Raw genomic sequence first — 8,059 nt, 5'->3', positions numbered from 1 at the left:
AGCTATTTGTAAGTAATGCGTTTAGAGTATTTGGCTACTATAAATTTCCACGTGATAAGCCACTTCGTTAAGCTATAATTTGTGGCCAGGTCGCTTCTGAGAAAGAGCTATATAGCTCTCAATGGGCCTTACCTGGTAAATAAAAAATAGTTTACTTTAATGGTATACATACTTGAATTTTACTGCGGATGTTTTAAAACATTTCCTGTCTAACTGTCAAATTAGTTTGAATTTCAGTGGGAGAAGATGCTTCTCACACAGACGTTAAAGCAGGTACCAGAGTCCACCTGAAGCTACTGCAGTGTGCGCCTCATATAGGATTCCATCCATTACTGTTGGTGCGATGGTTTGGATTTTCAAGTTGAAATCTCCTAGTTCATTTTATTTTTACCCAGGCGACAACTCAATTGTCAAGGGTAGTCCTGTTTGGAAGAGGCATCCATGTCTCTTGAGTTCCACATCTTGGAGAGGATGTGATTAGTCAGCATCGATGCCATTTTAGTTGGTGTCACGCATCATGCGTGCATTCTTAAATTACTGACGCTGACTGAAGACTGAAGATGCAAGTGTGCCATCTGACAATGATAGTTATGAAGCCATTTTTTGCCATTGCCAATCTTCCTTTGTGCTCTGTCAGATTCTGGGATAACACGGCCTTGGTGAAGTCCCCTGGACTTGTGTAATTTCTGCATCAATTTTTTTGTTTCATTTTGAAATCTCTGCTCCACTTCCTTCAATTGCATCCATCTGCACCTCCGATTAGCACGGCTGGCTGACGTACGGCGCGAAAGAGGTTCAACGCACATACCTACAAGGAGTGTAAATTCATACGGTGCCAGAAACTCTGCACGAGTTCGTGCCGCGTTCTCCCGATGTTGCCGTCGATGTTTGTCCAGCGACAAGCCATTCGTTGCCATGCGCGAACCTGTCTCACCTCCACAATCACAGGGCCGAGTGCGTGACGTGTCCGGCAAGCCGTGTGATGTGTCTGCGGATGATAATCTTCAGCAGAGGCCTGTGCCTTCTCCCACAGACGCCGCGCAACTGACGCCGCTCCCAGCGCCGCCGACCTCTGCTTCCCCGGCCACGGCCACGGGGAGTTCCTCTCCTCTGCTGGACACCCCGTGTGCTGGACCTGCTGCTCCACCACACTTGCCTGCCCACTACACAGGCACAAAGAGGTACGGGCAGAACTAATGCATAAATGCTTTCAACATAAGTTGGAGAGAGCTGAGCCTTTCTAGGAATTCGGCAATGCTTTCCCACATGTGACTGCTCCCGATATATGACTCGAGAGCATGTAGGTTTTGCTTGCAGGCCACACACACACACATGAATGATGTGTTTGGTATTATCTCATGGAAAATAATAAGTTGCACAAGGGCCAGGGTCATGCCCCATTCATTCTGAACGATTAAACCAAACTGACCCACGTTCACACACGAGAGCAGAGAGGTTGGCTGCAGGGTGACGCACACGAAGAACGCGTCCCTGTGAAAGAGTTAGAAGGTTCCCCTTCGTACCTTCTTACTCTCCCTCCCACCCCCCTCCTTCCGGTCAGGTGATTTTGAAGTGTCGTCGTCGTCACGCGAGGACGTGGACCGAGACAGCGCGTGGAACCAGTGGCTGCGCTGCGAGATCCCGGGGCTCTTCCTGCTGGCCCTGCACACATTTACCGTGAGTCGGTGCAGATGTGGCCTCGCGATTGGGGCTGCCACCTGTCCGCGTTTGACCCCCGGACAGTGTTCGGGTGGCAGCAGGAATTGATTTGTGTCGAGATCTGGTACCCCGGGTATGGCTATGGTTTATTTTATCACCGTGAACTGCACAGTTTTAACAATAGACCTGGGCTCGCTGAGAAATGTGCCTGGGTTTGCTCTGTCGTGGAAATGGTGGCAACTGTACTTGGGGCATCGGCACGTGTATTCGCGCTCCGGCTCCATTTACACCGAGAGTCACGTGCTTGTCTCGTGTGAGGAGTGGTGGTGTGGCTGTTAAGGGGGCATCCATTTAGTATGTATGAATGGAGGGGGGAGGAGGGGTTAACCCAAATGCGTACGCTTGCGTATGGGGGGGTCTACTGACAATATGTAAGCCGACTGCAATTGCATGAATCTGCCCATCGCAGTGACATGGGGAAGTAATTGCTTCCGACAAAGGCGTTCTATGACCTTTTAAATCGTACTCAGGTTTGAGAACGGGGACAGTTTGCATTCATGATCCTGAATCATGACAATTCCTTGACTCTCCGGCAGTGGTGAATCGTTCCAACCATCAGTAGGAATCGTGTATATGTGTGTATGTGTATGCACAGCTGTAGCCATTGGCTTCTGTTAAGGTCATGTACGTTTATTTTTTATTTCGTGGAATATCATTTGCTGTACTCCACGCGGTGAGTGCTTTGTGTAGATAGGAATCATGTTATGTAGAGAATATAAATCTAATTCAGTACCTCTATATGTCTCCCACAGACGAGCGGGGAGACAGCAGCCAGGCGGTGAGCCGGCACTCCCAACAATCGCCCAAGCTCTGCGGTTCTCTTTACATTCCGATATTTGCAGCCACTTACTGAGTGTTTACATGTGGGGGGAAACCAGTACACTCGCAGAAAACGAACGAATGTGAGCAAGGAGGCAACGTTCTATCCCGTGCAGATGGAAAGGATTCCACAGTTGTGTTCCACTGCCTCCTGGCAAGCCAGGGTATGACTCATCCTCGATGCCCACCAGAAGGGAGATTGCACACTTGCAATTTAATTCCCTGAGATTATTTATATCACGGGGTAGGCAGTGACAAAGCCCCTGACTCACTTAACATGAACATGCGGTCCAGTGCATTGTACGTGCGAGGATACTCGCTTTCCACAATGTATGAAAGTGTGTTCAACTTGAATCTTGACTTAAAGCTTTCGTGACTGCAGGAATTCATATTTTTTGGGTCTTTCGGTAAAGTCACGTAGATAGAACAATAAAATAATAAAAATAAGTGAATACAAAATAATAATAAAAATATCACGACGTTTTCATCACAACACAAGCAATCTTCATCATTTTTCTCCTGATGACGATTGCTTGTGTTGCGATCGAAACGTCGTGATATATTTTTCTTTTTTATTCACTTTATTTTTATTATTTTATTGTTCTATCTACGTGACTTTACGGAAAGACCCAAAGAATATGTGTTGAACTTCTTTCGCAGTGTACGTAGCCAACCGTGCTAATCTGTGGTACATTAACACCTTGCCACAAATGCCCTGTTGCTCATGAGCACACCGACTCAAATGAATCAGGCGCAAGGTTTGCGTGATTAATTCTTACAAAGTGGGGTCTATAATGAACAATATGGCTGAAGCTCGAGTTCTATTCATTTAAAACCAAACGTGTTTCTTACCAACCATACCTGGTGTTTGCACACAGATACAGATTATGGGCGATGCGTTCTACACCATTTGGAATGCGCTATTGCAATGTGCAGCCACAGCTGCTGCAAAAATATTTGTCTCGGTTTGATCCACTGAACAATATCCACTGACCACACCGCACGCGCAACAATGATATAACTATGAACAAAAATATGAATAAATTAGGATGGTTTATTAAATATATTGCACGTAAGAAAATACAGCAATAGACGTAAAAATACATGGCAGTTTAACACGTAGGCTTTCGCGATAAATATCCAGAATACAGGTTTTATGGGTTGGATCGCGTAAATATATAAATGTGTCATTATGAGACCTCCTTTGCCAGTAGCAAGATATAGTAATAGATTTTTACCCTTTTATCTGGCACCAAAACTGACACCTTTATACAAGGAATCATGTTTGCAATAACCACAACACATGCAATCAAAATGCAAACAAAAAGGGACAACTCTGATAATGATATACACTGTCCTTGAAGTTGATTGGTCCACACCCGAGACGGCTTTTCTTAGAGCCTAGTCTCCACTGGTGTTGATCCAGATGACACCAAAAGGCATACAACTCAGAAACAGCGCACTATCAGAGTATTGAGAGCTCGGGGTAAGCATTTACATTATGAGACCTCCTTTGCCAGTAGCAAGATATAGTAATAGGTTTTTACCCTTTTATCTGGCACCAAACTGACACCTTTATGCAAACATGATCCCTTGTATAAAGGTGTCAGTTTTGGTGCCAGATAAAAGGGTAAAAACCTATTACTATATCTGGCTACTGGCAAAGGAGGTATCATAATGTAAATGCTTACCCCGAGCTCTCAATACTCTGATAGTGCGCTGTTTTTGAGTTGTATGCCTTTTGGCGTCATCTGGTCCAACACCAGTGGAGACTAGGCTCTAAGAAAAGCCGTCTCGGGTGTGGACCAATCAACTTCAAGGACAGTGTATATCACTATCAGAGTTGTCTCTTTTTGTTTGCATTTTGACTGCTTGTGTTGTGGTTATTGCAAACATGATCCCTTGTATAAAGGTGTCAGTTTTGGTGCCAGATAAAAGGGTAAAAACCTATTACTATATCTGGCTACTGGCAAAGGAGGTATCATAATGTAAATGCTTACCCCGAGCTCTCAATACTCTGATAGTGCGCTGTTTTTGAGTTGTATGCCTTTTGGCGTCATCTGGTCCAACACCAGTGGAGACTAGGCTCTAAGAAAAGCCGTCTCGGGTGTGGACCAATCAACTTCAAGGACAGTGTATATCATTATCAGAGTTGTCTCTTTTTACTCATTGGTTTTTTTCGGTAAAGTCATGTATGTAGAAATACCATAAAATTATATTAAAATAAATAAATCACGACGTTGCGACCGCAACACAAGCGATCTTCATCAGGTGTAAAAAAACAACAAATAGCGAGGGAGCATATAGGGCGACACCAACGCAACACATAGAGAGCGCCAAACTGCACGGAGGTAAATACAACAAGAAGATGAGAGACGAGAATTCAACAAACCTAAGAAAAAATAACGTGATGCAAAACCAGTCAGGCCAACAACACAGTTAGACACTTGCCTGGCAGACCACGAATTGAAATTCGTTGAAATTCGTGGTCCGCCAGGCAAGTGTCTGCTTGTGTTGTGGTTATTGCAAACATGATCCCTTGTATAAAGGTGTCAGTTTTGGTGCCAGATAAAAGGGTAAAAACCTATTACTATATAAATGTGTCGTTAAACCCGCCACCGCCCGACAGCCAACTAGTAAGGGTTGTCACGTAAACAGAACATGCCAATTCATCACTAGTACAGCACACCGGTGTGTGGTGTGTTGGAGAGCCAAGCCACAACATTTACTATCGGAGTACGACGTATCAGTAATTACAACTAGCTTCATCAGGCAACAGCAAGATTTGGGAGAAGTCCACCTGTTTCATTCCTTATATAGAGGCGTAGATGTGATGACAACATTTGTGCGCTCTTTGAGCGCAAAGTAGGGGGGGGGATTAATGAATCAACGTACATTATACATGCACATTATGCTAGCCCATTGATCTTGTACTTAGTGTCCATTGTGTGTACTAAAATATCCGTACAAACGGTAATTTGATTATTCTCTTCCATGCAGCACTAAGTCGGTAGCCCTCCAAACGATTACAATTATTTTTCTTAATTTAAATTTCGATAGATTCTGTAATTAGTCTTGGCCAGTAGTAACTAGTTTTGCACAGAACTTCAACATTATCAAAATCAATTGAGTGTCTTTGTGGGCACGCGTGTTCTGCTACTGCTGACAGTTGTATTTGTGAGCATTTCATATTTCTGTGGTGTTTTAGTCTCGTGCTGATCATTCGTCCTGTTTGCCCTACATAGCATTTGCCACAAGTGCAATTAATCCGGTACACACCTTCTGTTGATAGCTTCAGTAATAGAACAGCAAAGAAATATCCAATAGTCCTTTTCGTAGGTTTCCATATGCCTTCTGAATTTGCCTGGCTGATCAAAGTTTCGACCGCAGATGCCATTGGTCAGGGGTCTCTTTGTCCGTTCTCATGTGGGACTCTAGGCATGATGGCAGTTGGAATGCTTTCCCACAGACTTGGCAAGACATTTGTTTTCTCACTCTAGTGACTATGGGAGTGAGGTGGAGTCGAGACGGGCGCTGGTCAGGCGTGGCGTTTCCCAGCAGGCGCCTTCGTTCCATGCGCGGTCGCTGTGATAGCAATAACTTCGTTGCACGCAGGTGCGCCCTTTGCAGAAGGTGGCATTGTCTGCAACTCTGCCTCCTCACCACCAGGACTCGACAAGCTGCTGCTGCTGTTGCTGGTGCCATCCATGGCAAAGGCAATTCTTCCAGCACCATGACTCGCAGCCGAGTAGCTCTGACACACCTTCACCACCGCATTGACAAAATTGCCGTCATTCACCATGCCACGTGCGCCCCTTGAGTTCTTTCCGTGGGTCTCCATATGCCTTCTGAGTTTGTAGGGCTGATCAAAGCTTTGATCGCAGATGTTGCAGCTTTGACCACCGGTCTTGTGCATTCTCATGTGGGACTCTAGGCACCATGCCAGTTGGAATGTTTTCCTGCAGACGTCGCAAGAGATTCGTTTTCTCACTCTAGTGACTCTATCGGATTCTAGTGACTATCGGATTCAACGCCGCATTGGCAAAACTGCCGTTGTTCACCAAGCCTGCTGCACCCTTTATCATGTAATCCTTTTCGTGGGTCTTCATATGCCTTTTGAATTTTCATGGCTGATCAAAGCTTCGTCCACATAAGCCGCACCATTGCTCACGGGTCTCCTTGTGCGTTCTTACGTGGGCTTCTAGGCACCACGCCAGTTGGAATTTTTTCCCACAGACGTCACAAGAGATGAGTTTTTTAGCTCTTGTAACTCTACCGGATTGAGGTGGGGTCGAGACGGGTGCTGGTGAAGTGCCATCGATGGTAAAGGCAATTCTTCCAGCACCACCATGACTCGCAGCGGAGTTGCTCTCGCACATCTGAAACAAAAGACAAAGGTCACGCGCATGACACCCGTGTCATGAGTGCACTCACAAAGGCATACTTAAGGTGACGTAAGATTCATTACAACAGATTCATTATAACAGAACTCCTCAATAGTGCAGATCCTATCATCTACTATTTCACTCCTTATCCACCCAACTAAGTACTCTTTGGTTCTTTCGGTAAAGTCACGTAGGTAGGAAAAATAAAATAAAAAATAATATATCACGACCATAAATGACGCCACGCGATTTTTGACCCCCCCCCCCCTCGTCACACGGCGTCACAAAAAGTCAGACCCCCCCCCCTCAAGTATGACGTCACAAAGCTCTGCCCCCCCCCCCCAACCATATTTTCATTTTGAAAATAAAACATGTTCCAAATCGCTTTAAACTATTGTCATTGTATTTAATGTGGCGCTGCACTCTGATGTTGTAGGAGAAAACATTTATTAAAAAGTTTTATTTAACTAAATAGAACATGTTGTCTATATTTAAAGTTGCGCATTTTGACGTGACGTCACATTTCTCAAACCCCCCCCCCTCGTCACAAATGTCTGACCCCCCTCCCCAGGTGTGTGACGTCATTTATGGACGGCCCCCATCGCCTTAAAACGCGAACTCGCGCTTGCAAACTGAAACCGCGGAAATTTTTTTGTTCCGCAGCGCGATCCTCCGCGAGATGTAATGAGTCGGCCTCGCGCTGTGAGTGAGTGTGAGTGAGACAGCATCGTCCCCCACTCCTCCTGATGTCGAGGGTAAATGGGCGAGGTTTAGGTCTGTGACTCATGCAGCTGCAATGGCTGCTTTGTGTACGCGGTCCAGACCTCCCCAGAGACCCTGGCTGACAGAGGAGGTGTTCAGGATGTTTGAGAAAAAGCGACAGGCCCACTCTAATCGTCTACAGCATCCCACGTCAGAGAATGAGGAGGCTTACCGCAGCCTTCGCTCGGAGGATCGGAGAGCCGTGAGGCGCTGCAAGGATGGGTGGTGGTCGCGGGTTGCTGAGGAGATGGAGTCTGCCTCAATTGCCCGCGATCACAAATCCCTATTTAACTCCATCAAAAAAGTAACCTACAGTGCCACACCTATTACCATTGTAGGGGTAATCGTCACTCACCACTCTGTGGGCTGGTAGC

The sequence above is a fragment of the Petromyzon marinus genome, chromosome 11, assembly GCF_048934315.1.
Source record: "Petromyzon marinus isolate PM22_M1 ecotype Great Lakes invasive population chromosome 11, UKy_Petmar_22M1.pri1.0, whole genome shotgun sequence".
Taxonomy (NCBI): domain Eukaryota; kingdom Metazoa; phylum Chordata; class Hyperoartia; order Petromyzontiformes; family Petromyzontidae; genus Petromyzon; species Petromyzon marinus.
The sequence above is the reverse complement of the archived record's forward strand: the minus strand, read 5'-3'. Positions refer to the sequence as shown.